This window comes from Haliotis rufescens, unplaced genomic scaffold (genome assembly GCF_023055435.1).
Source record: "Haliotis rufescens isolate VD_foot unplaced genomic scaffold, xgHalRufe1.0.p SCAF_31, whole genome shotgun sequence".
NCBI classification, from domain to species: Eukaryota; Metazoa; Mollusca; class Gastropoda; order Lepetellida; family Haliotidae; genus Haliotis; species Haliotis rufescens.
This window is the reverse complement of record NW_025964013.1, coordinates 6,085,220-6,097,279: the sequence shown is the minus strand read 5'-3', so window position 1 is coordinate 6,097,279 and position 12,060 is coordinate 6,085,220. Positions and strand designations below refer to the sequence as shown.

General features: G+C 43.2%; 1 long non-coding RNA gene across 1 annotated transcript; it reads left to right on the top strand.

The window, feature by feature from the left end:
- Positions 1-5,780: 5,780 nt before the first annotated feature.
- Positions 5,781-11,714, top strand: LOC124128410. Its single transcript, XR_006857892.2, has 3 exons — positions 5,781-5,893; positions 9,654-9,821; positions 11,620-11,714. It is a non-coding gene; the product is annotated as an uncharacterized LOC124128410 (long non-coding RNA).
- The last annotated feature ends 346 nt before the right edge of the window (positions 11,715-12,060 follow it).

The following is a 12,060-nucleotide window of genomic DNA, read 5'->3' as shown; positions in this document are numbered from 1 at the left end:
TCTCGTTATTGTATTATTTTCTCGAAATAACGAATTTTTTCTTGTTATTTCAAGTTCATCTCAAAACCTCGAATTTGGAATTTTTTTTTCTCGTAATATCGAATATTTTCTCGTTATATTGATTATTTTCTCGTTGCTTTGAGGTGTTTTTTTATCGTTACTTTGATTTTATTTTCTCGTAGTTTTGATTATTTTCTCGTGCTTTAAAGTTCACTTCAGAAACTCGAAATTTCTTTTTTTTATTTCGTCATTTCATTATGTTTTCGAAATAATGTTTTTTATTCTCGTTACTTCGATTGTTTTCTCGTTATTACAAGTTATTTCAAAAGATCAAAATTTCGACTTTTGTCTTGTTACTTCGGATATTATCTCGAAATTAGAATTTTTTCTCTCGTTACTTTGACTATTTTCTCTTTATTTCAAGTTTATCTCAAAAACTCGAAATTTCGAGCTCTTTCTCTTTACTTTACTTACAGTTTTTTCTCGTTATTTCGTTTGTTTGTTCGTGATTGAATTATTTTCTCGTTGCTTCGAGTTCTTTTGATCGTGATTTCGATTATATTTTCTTGCTTTCAAATTTATTTCAAAAACTCGAAATTTTTCACTTCAATTATTTTCTCGAAATTGTATTTTTTCTGGTTACTTTGATTATTTTCTCGTTATTTCAATTATTTTTCGAGTTGAGAAAAAATTTGAGTAAAAACGAGTAATGAGAAAATACTTAAAATTTTTTTTAAATAATTGAAATAGCAAAAAAAAATCGAAATAACGAGAAAATAATCGAAGCAGTGACAAAATAATTGAAATTTCGAGTTTTTGAAATATACTTGAAATAACGAACGAGAAAATAATCGAAATTACGAAAATATAATCGCAGTAACGAGATATATACAAAGTGGCACCATTAAGTTTTCGTAGTGTCGTGTTATCTAAGGAAGTCAGCCGATCCCAGCACCTCCAATTAGCTCCACATGTTTTTCAACTGACCTTAGAATATCCTTGGATAAGAGTTTGAAGGTAACATTCAACTGAAATTATCTCTCGATGGAAGGGATAAGCTTTAAAAGGTCACTCAAACAGGAATTATTTGTTTTAATTCTAGGTCGACTTGTAACAAATTACGTCAATGTTTTTGAAGATTGAAATATTTCGTTCTTTTCTTTTTGCAGATGCTAATATCCCACACGACTTCCTGTCCCAGACACAGTTATATATTGGTCGCCGTTATAGGAAGCGCGTACAGGCGTTTTCTTTAATTTGTCGGGACTTGGTTGATAGCGTGGCGTCCGATGGTGTCGGCCATTGCTCATTTTAGCAATCACCTGATTGTTTGACTCAACTGTTTACAGGCCGCCGTCATGTGGCTGGAGCATTGCGCAGTGCGGCACTTGGCAACAAACAAACACTTTAGTGTTAACCACCACGTAAAACAACAAACAATTATTTTTTTTCATAATCTTTATCACAATAATAATATTTAAAAATAAGGTTTTATTTCTTTTTCCCGAGTGTGAAGCCCATTTCTGGTGTCCCCCGCCGTGATATTGCTGGAATATTGCTAAAAGCGGCGTAAAACCAAACTCACTCACTCACTCTTTTGTCGAGCCTTAGAAAACTGAGGGGGAAAAGAAAGTATACCGATTTTGTTTCTTATGTAATTGTTAAATTGGATTATGTCTATATAACCATCACGCATTCCTGCAATAGTTTGTAAAAAGCAGTCTGTTGCTTATTAATGCTGTTTCAAAACTAAATTGGTTCAATGAAAACTGAGATAAGAAATGAATTTGCAACCACGTGACCCCTACCATGTATAAAATGTTATAAATTTGTGCCACAAAAAGCGAATTTATTTACCTTCACAGATAAGATGTATAAAGTACCTATCAGCGGTTGCGTTTTGTGCGAAAAAATCTTTTCTGGTTTTTTAAAGTAAAAAAATATAACCATGAAGAGTCGCTATTACATCCCGCCTGCTTACCATCACCTAATTGCTAAATCCCTATGTCCATCCAATTAATCCACTGGCTTCCATCATCTCTATCAGTCTGCTTGCTGACTCTGTGTCCATTAGTCATCCACTGGCTTCCAATTATCTTAATCAGCTCTCTGTGTCTATCAATCAATTTACTGTATAAACTCTGATGTTAATAAGTATATATACCTATATTGTTTAGCACTATTTATCACTTGCTTGATAAAGGTGTTAGGATCTACACCGAAACGTCGCACTAATTGTAATAAAGAAGTTGTTCATCCATAGAACTCGTCTTACTTCAGTCGCTATATGGCTGAAATAATGCCGATGCGATGTTAACTCACTCACTTTGAATGCTGACTAAGCGCCAGAACAATTCACTTTTTGGGATATAATATCGCTAACTTAACACATTTTCAACTGAAAATCAAACATTTACTCTGCAAAAAAACACACACACGCATAAGTAGTAAAATCGTAAATATCTGACAGAGACATGCACACAAAGTTAATACCAAAAATGAATGGTCATTTCTGCATGGATTGGGATTGATATGCGTGGAAAGAATAAGGTACTGGGATATCAGCCCGGACATTGAGGAACGTGCTTTACGTGCTGAATGTATTCGCGCGAAATGACCAGTTAAAGGGGTCATTTTGACGGATCTGCATCATCGGCTGCGACGGTTTCAAGGTCACAGAGTATGGCCACAACTGCGATGGAGACAAGCTTGGTTCAGTGACGAGTCACGTTTTATGCGTCTCCATGCGGATGGTAGACGTAGTGTTCATAGCGTGGAACGTTATGCACGAAACTGAAAACCGGGAAGTGGACAGATTTGGTGGTGGTAGTGTGATGATGTGGGCAGACATCGCCTACACTGGTAGAACAGACTTTGTGCAAGTTCTTGGGACTTTAACGGCACAACGTTACACGGATGAGATTCTTCGGCCACACATCCTTCCCATTATGTAACAAGCGAACGTCGTTTTCCAACAAGACAACGCTCGACCTTACACGGCAAGACTGACAACAGCATTTTCAGGAATCACAACATCCAGGTCCTGCTATAACCCTTCAGGTCTCCAGACTTAAACCCAATCGAACATTTATAGGATGCACTGGGTCAACGCCTGCGAGCACGTCAGCAACAACAGTTTGCACAAGCACTGCAGGCAGAGTGGGAGAACATTCCCAAGGCCACAATTCGGGATCTGATTCCTTCCATTGGACGACGATGCCAGTCAGGTTAGGACTTGAATGGTGGCTATACCAGATATTGAAAACAGAAGACCTTTACCTTGGAAATCTACTGTTCCATGTGTTCCACATGGAGCCAAGGTCAATGACAATGATGTGAGCCAATTTTGAACAATCGATTACCAACTGTTGATTATTTAAATGATATATAAAATATAAATTCACTTTTGCGTTTCTTTTTTGCAGAGTATATGATAAAATAAACTGAGAATTTTAGTTCTTTTGCTGCACAGTATATATTTGGTTAGTTTTACACAATACAAGTACAATGGGTTAAAATCCGATCAAAAAGTTACCAATGGTGTTAAACGCGACTTGATATCACAGTATACATACAATTAATGAAATACCTGGCTTTGACAGGTTGATACTTCACTGCGATATTAATCGAGGTATTGCAGACGGTTGATCTTCTAAAGAGTATGCAATAGACACCGACATATAGTTTGTTGGTTTATTTGTTGTTTATATCCGCACCCTGCAATATTCCAGCTATATGACGGCGGTCTGTAAATAATCGAGTCTTGACCAGGCAATCCAGTCATTGACATCATGAGCATCGATCCACGCAATTGGGATCGATGGCATGCATCCACCAAGTCAGCGAGCCTGACCACCCGATCCCGTTAGTCGCACCTTACGACAAGCACAGTCGCCTCTTATGGCAAGCATTGGTTGCTGAAGATCTATTCTACCCCGGTCACCAATCTCCAACATTGTCATGTCTTTGGCATGTTCTCTAGGTGTTCGACGGTAACCATCTTTCAATATCAGTATACAGAGACTCTCTCTATAAATAATACTGCTTGCCATGAATACATGTCGGTTTCTCTTGCATACTCTCTAGACCAACCATCTTTTATTATTACTATATACATGTCGGGACCCGTGAAGATCCGGGGTAGAATAGGTCTTCAGCAACCAATGTTTGCCGTAGAAGGCGACTGTGCTTGTCGTAAGAGGCGACTAATGGGATCGGGTGGTCAGGCTCGCTGACTTGGTTGATGCATGTCATCGTATCCCAACTGCATGGATCGATGCTCATGATATCAATCACTGGATTGTCTGGTCCAGACTCGATTATTTACAGACCGCCGTCATATAGCTGGAATAGGATGGATCTGTTGATGTACAGGAAGCTTCCGGTTATTGACATAGTGACGTGGTGCCCGGATGAAGGCTTGAAGTCGATTCTGAACCAGTCTGGACGTACATTTTGACAAGTAAAGTAAAACTGACGCATGTATAGGTCGTTATACAAATCATAGAGACATCTGATATCAACCAAATGTGGCTTAAGTCGGAGAGATTACTCAAATCTTTCGATTGTTCGAAGTAGTCTTTCTACACACTGACACTATTAGATTCACAATGGTCTAGTAGCTTGGACTTCATGAGAATCGTTATCGCTTATCTACACCACACACACGTAGTCCAATGAGACGGCACACCCGCTGCATAGATAGTTATATATATATATACAGAAGTAAATCAACTATATGTTGAGAAAACAACACATGGAGAGTTGGTGTGAGATGTCTGATAACGACTGGCTGGGATAGGTGCATGTGAATGAGTTGTTTCTGCTTTCCATTTTTGACCCAACACCACTACCTGATGTGTGGTATTAAGTTTAGTTATACACCACCCACCACCACCATTATTATTATTATTATTTGGGGCGTTGGGGTAGCCCAGTGGTTAAAGCGTTTGCTCGTCACGCCGAAGACCCGGGTTCGATGTGGGTACACTGTGTGTGGAGCCCACTAAAAGCGGCGTAAAACCATACTCACTCACTTACCCGTTATCACTATTCACACATCATCACCCCCCCCCCCCACACACACACACACACACCCACAACCCCACACCACCCCCACACACACGACCCCACCATCCCCACCACACACCCACACCACCACCACCACCGCCACACCCACACCACCCACACACACATCCACACACCTCAACCCCACCACCCACACACACCCACACACACCCACACACACACACACACACACACACACACACACACACGCCACCACCACCACCACCACCACCATCCGTGGACATCCGTCCGGGTTAAAATTGGTCTTCAGCAGGTGGTCAGCATCGCTGGTCAGGTGGTCAAAGATGGCTGTCTTGGCTGATGTATGTCATTGTATCCAAATTGCGTATAACGATGCTTCAGATGTTAGTCACTGGATTGTCTGGTCCAGAATCGACTATTTACAGGCCGCCGTCATATAGCTGGAATATTACCGAGTGCGGGGTAATAACAAACACACACGTGACAGTACCCCCTCCCTCTATCGCCTACTGTGTTGTGTTTCCGCAAAGCGGATTTACTAAACTGAACAAAACAGTGCATTGTGAATATTTGGGGGGATATGTTTTGTAGTGAAGACTCGGCACACAATTTCATATTTTACATATAAAAATAGTTCATGAACTTTTTTAATCAGTGTAGTTCTATCTGTGTAATATCTGGCCGTCCAATAAATGTCAGTGAACTATGGCACATTATGTGTAGATAACGTTAGGGTTCAGTACAAGTTTAACCGATTTATGTGATTTTCCCAGGTGTTGTTTGATCGTCATGAAGGCAGTTCTACTTGTGTTTGTCTGTCTGCTGGTGGCAGCACAGGTTGCCTGTAAGTATGTGGGTGGGGTATGGGTGGTAGGTGAGGTGAGGTGAAATGGGGTTTAATATGATTCCTATAACTGCCTGTTATTTACTCTTTAAAAAAGTAGGGGATCACGAAATATAATGTTAATACCAAGTATTAGAACAAAGATAAGTGTTGACGACTAACATCCTATGCAAGAACGTTATGTTTGAAATACTTAACACCAAGACACGTCCTATAATTTGTACGTGCCTCACGCAAAGCGCCAAACACGTGCATAGGGCGTCATTCCTGATTTTGACACTTTCAAGGAAGGTCGATTAATCACTGTGAATAATTAATTCTGTGAATCTTATTGATAGTGCTTAGCATACCGTTGTGATTTACTTGATTTTGTTCATTGTTTGTGTATGAACTGGCGATCTGACGTCCGCACGGGGCGTCTACGGGGTATTGGCGTGCTGGAAACTGGCAGAAGTCAGCGTGCAGTGGCCAATACGTTCCATGTGTCACAATCTGTGATTAACAGACTATGGAACAGGTACAAACACATGCAAAATGTTAAGGATCGACCCTCTTCGGGGCGTCCCAGGTCAACAACAAGAGTACGGGATCGGTAGATCCGAAACTAGGCTCTACGAAATCAAGCTCAAAAGGCGAATCAAACTGCTGCAAACGTTCTTCAGGCTTCTGGAGTACGAGTTACGGGTCAGACGATTAGAAATCGTGACATGAAGCTAATCTCCATGCTCGTCCGCCACGTGTTGTGCAGTCCCTTACAAGTCGACATATTGCCAACATACGTCGACACTGGTGTAATCGTCGCTGGCCACGCGCCAAGGTTTCAGATGAGTCCCGATTCATTTTGTACTTCCTTGACAGACGTGGTCGTGTTTGGCCAAATCAATTTGAGAAATCATGACAGATTGGGCGGTGGATCGGTTATGGTGTGGGGTGGCATCTCTGTGACTGACCGAACCCCACTTCTTATAGTGCAGGGACGGTCACTGGACAGTGCTGTCGGGACAACATACTAACACCCTTTGCTGTCCCGTTTGCAAGGCGTGTGAGTCGACGTTTTGCCTTTCAGGAGCTCACAGTGCACAAATCGTCAGTGCTTACATCGAGCAGCACACCTTCCAAAGAAGGCCATGGCCACACGATAGCGAGACGTGTGCGTCAAAGTCAAAGGTCGCCGACCACGTTGGCTGAACTTGGCAAAGACTTAGAAAGACTGTTCCACAGTATGCCTCGTCGAGGTAATGAATGTTTGACAAATCGTGGCGGTATTACGCACTACTGATCCAAGAACGCCAACTTTGACATTTCCCGTCTTACCCCAATCGCCTTTCAACATCGTTGGCGGTCATAACACCAGAGTGAGTGAGTGAATATGGTTTTACGCCGCTTTTAGCAATATTCCAGCAATATAACAGCGAGGGACACCAGAAATGGGCCTCACACATTGTACCCATGTCGGGAATCGAACCCGGGTCTTCCGCGTGACGAGCGAACAATTGAACCACTAGGCTACCCGACCGCCCCCATAACACCAGAATATATATATATATTACAACTTTGGAAATATTTATTTATTTCCGAGTATCCCTTGCCTTTTTCGAAGATTATATTTACGACTGCATTTTTCCTATCTGGTTGCATGAACCCTTCGATAAAAAAACAATAAATATTTTAAAAAGTAACTCATGGTTGCTCTTACTTTTCTCTTGGCCATTTTAAAAATTGAATTTCCGTGGCAGTTCTGCAATATGTTCCTATATGACGGAAACGGGGGGCGAATCAGGTTTTGTACTGATATACACTCTTCAAAAAAAGAAACGCACAGGTAGTACGTAGTTCATTGAACCTGACTACACAAAAAAATCCGGTTTATAAATTGGATATATGTTATATGAAAATGTTGATGGCCTGATATTCGACAAACGGTCCGTCAAAACGCAGCGATTGTCGATTTGAATGTCTTAAACGGTATTGTTTTCACACTTGTTCAGAAATGCCATGGAGGAAAACAATAAAGCAAAATGCGCGTGCAAGTTATGGCATTCGTAACTCGTGGTAGTGGCTATAAAAAGGCAAGCATAAGCCAATAAGTTGTCATTCAATTGTCAACATTGTTCAATTTTGAAAATGCCGAGACTCAGCGCTGCCGATCGGAACATTGCCATAGGACGTATCCAAAGAGGGGAAACGCAGTCTTCGGTTGCACGCCACTTCAACGTCCACCCCAGCACCATTTGCCGCCTTTGGGACCGATACGCACAGTTCAATTCCACTGCAGACCGCCCGAGAACCGGCCGACCAAAAGTTACCACCCCTGCACAGAATCGCTACATTCGACTGTTCCACCTACGCCATAACAATGCCACAGCTACGGAGACTGCTGGACGCATCCCTGGTTTGAGGAGGATATCGGACCAGACTGTCAGGAACCATCTTCGCGAGGCTTCGCTTATCATCCCTGTTTTGGGGGCACGGGTGGCCCAGTCGTCTAAGGCGCCGCGATTCGCTGTGCAGAGTTGCGGTCCCTTGGGCACGCCAGAAACCTATGATTGTGGGTTCGAATCCCGGTTCGCCCCAATTATGTTTCTAGGTTTGTCAGCACCATACCCGTGCTCGTGGGTTTCACCGAAGTGGTAAACGTCTGAGACCTGCATCACTTCGGGCTGTCCTCCCACATTAAGCTGACACGCCGTGATATAACTGGAATACTGTTAAAAGCGGCGTTAAACCCAACTCACTCACTCACTCACTCATCCCTGTTTTGCAACAGATCCATCGACAGCGACACTTGCGTTGGTGCCATACCTTACAGCCTTCGAATTTGAGAAACTGGAGATGAGTGTGGTTTAGCGACGAATCACGATTTCTTCTTCACCGGCGAGATGGAAGACAACGTGTTTATCGTCGCCGAATTGAGCGTTTTGCCCCACATTGTGTACGTGAATTCGACAGTGAATTCGGTGGCGGTAGTGCCATGGTGTGAGGGGCCATATCCTACACCACGAGATCTGACTTGGTTGTGGTTCAGGGAAATTTGACAGCAGATCGCTACATGAATCAAATTCTTCAACCTCACCTTCTTCCAATCATTGACCGCCAGAGGGAGCTGTTTCAACAGGACAACGCTCCACCGCACACAGCTCGTGTCACTGTCGACTACCTTCATAATGCCAACATCAACGGTTTGTCCTGGCCGTCGAGATCTCCAGATCTCAACCCAATCGAACACCTCGGTGATGAACTCGAACGTCAACGTCAGAACACGCCGCAGACACTCCCACATCTGGCCAACGCGTTACAAGCAGAATGGAGCAGAATTCCGCAGGACAGAATTCGTACACTTATCCAGTCAGTGCCGAGGAGATGCAGAGCCGTGATTGCTGCCCGGGACGGTCACACGAGTTCAGCGCAACCTTCTGGCCTTATGTGACATGACAATGAATAGATTTCAATGCCTTTGTATAACGACAACATGTGACTATTGAGATCCAAAATTTCATATTTGTATCTATGATATTTAATTAAATATATCGACTTTATTAGGTACAATACATTTACTAAAAATCTTCCGTGCGTTTCTTTTTTTGAAGAGTGTATTACGAACACATTACAAGCCTGGTTCCCTGGGTATGCTACGCTGGCGCTACACTGGGCGCCAGTGCATCATACCCAGGGAACCAGGCTGACGCATTACTTCTAGCTAACACTGACTGATGTAAACCCGCGTATGTGGCGTCCTGTACGTGTAGCGTTCCCCCTGCAGGGTGCCAGACGACGGGAGAGTCATGTGGCCAGTTCCCCGAGTGCGCAAGTCATGGAGTGTGTAAGGTCACGTGTCCACACTGTTCCGGTCACACTGAGTGCGTGACAGACACCAGTCACAGGCTGTTCGGCAACTGTGTGTGCGTCCATCAGGATCGCGACTAAGCAAGTGAGTATTTGCTGATAGTATTTGTTTTGGTGTTTAACCCCGTACTCAGCAATATTCCAACTATATGGCGGCGGTCTGTAAATAATCGAGTCTTGACCAAACAATCCAGTGATTGACATCATGAGCATAGGTTTCGGTACCAAGAACATGGTATGCTTCGTGATCGACCCAGGAACTTTCATACCGCTACGTCATTTGCGGCAAACGCGTACAGCACCATCCTCTACAACAGCAGCAATTCCGGGATTGAGAAGGAGGTTTTCGTGAGGCTTGTCTCAGAGCTTGACGGCCTGTCAGTAGTGTTGTTTAGACGTCAACTGCGATTCCTGTAGTGTTAAACATAAGATGACCTATCCCGCGATGGACAGCTGGTCGGTGGGGGAATCTCCTACACTGGTAGATCACACCTGATGAAAGCCAAGGCAACATATTGGTTCCGCGCTCCTATTTCAAAGCCAGAAAGCATCCTGATGCTAACTTGACAATTATGTGTGAAGCCCATTTCTGGTGTCCCCGGCAGTGATATTGCTTGAATTTTGCTAAAAGCGGCGAAATACCATACTCACTCACTAACATGACAATCATGTGTGAAGCCAATTTCTGGTGTCCCCCGCCGTGATATTGCTGAAATTTGGCTAAAAGCGGCGTAAAACCACACTCACTCACTAACAGGACAATCATGTGTGACGCCCATTTCTGGTGTCTCCTGCTGTGGTATTGCTGGAATATTGCTAAAAGCGGCGTAAAACCATACTCACTCACTAACATGACAATCATGTGTGAAGCCAATTTCTGGTGTCCCCCGCCGTGATAGCTGAAATTTGGCTAAAAGCGGCGTAAAACCACACTCACTCACTAACATGACAACCATGTGTGACGCCCATTTCTGGTGTCTCCTGCTGTGATATTGCTGGAATATTGCTAAAAGCGGCGTAAAACCATACTCACTCACTAACATGACAATCATCTTCAACATGACAATGCCAGACCGTATAACAGCAGCATTCCTACGGAACCACAATCCACGTGGCCTTGTCTGACAGACACTTGAACAGATTTCACATGTTCTACAGGCCGAATGGACTCGCAAACGTGTAATCCGAACTCGCATTTTGTCAATCATCAGGTGGACAGAGGAGATACTGAGGTCTCATGACATTGTCATTTACTGTTTAATGTCTTCATATTTATTTTTCGTGTCCTTTGTTGTCCTGTCTGCCACTATGTCATCACTCCTCAAGTGTTCCGATGTGTAGTCAACAGGTGTTACCTGACACACCCAAACTCTGGTTATGCATTTTTGTTTTTGAGGAGTTGCGTTTCTTATTTTGACTATATGTTGCAAAATGAGATCATAAATGTGACGTTCTTACATGAGGTGAGGTGAGGTGAGGTGAGGTGAGGTGTGGTGAAATTGGGTTTAACGTCGCGTCAAAGATTATTGCACTTGTATAACGACGTGCATGCAGGTGTGTGTGTGTGGCTGCTTGTACTAGTCCGGACTGATGCCGATTTATAGTGCTAGCTCACTGAGATACCATGCCCCAGTTTAACATGAATACCCCACTCAGATACAGTACATTGACACCGAACCGACCTGTCCTTGTTTTAGACCCTTAATGCCGAGCGCCAGACAGGGTAACAAGTACCATCTTTTATCGTCTTTTGGTATGACACGGCCGGGGATCAAACCCCGGACCTTCCTCTAGACCACGGAGGCGGTCCGTTCTTACATGAAATCGCTTAACAAAGTCATAGAGAACGGAAGGGGTTAATACTGGTCTTTCTTACATTTCAGAGGAGAATCAATTACAGACAGTCCAACTAAACTGAAAACTCACGAATGTTCCTGTTTCTCGAACTTCATCAATAAAAGCATTTCTGCCCTGTCTAGCCACACATTAGTTGATACCAGGCCCAGTATGTGAGTGAGTGAGTGAGTATGGTTTTACGCCGCTTTTAGCAATCTTCCAGCAATATCACGGCGGGGGACACCAGAAATGGGCTTCACACATTGATCCCATGTCGGGAATCGAACCCGGGTCTTCGGCGTGACGAGCGAAAGCTTTAACCACTGGGCTACCCGACCGGCCCCAGTATGTGACACAGTACAAGTATCGCTATGAAATGAAATCCAAAAGCAGACTGTGAAATGAGTTTGTAAAGCCGTGTTGCTCTCGTTAAAATTAACATTAACAGACAGGTGGTTATACTTTTAACGGCCCAAAAAACTTTCGAA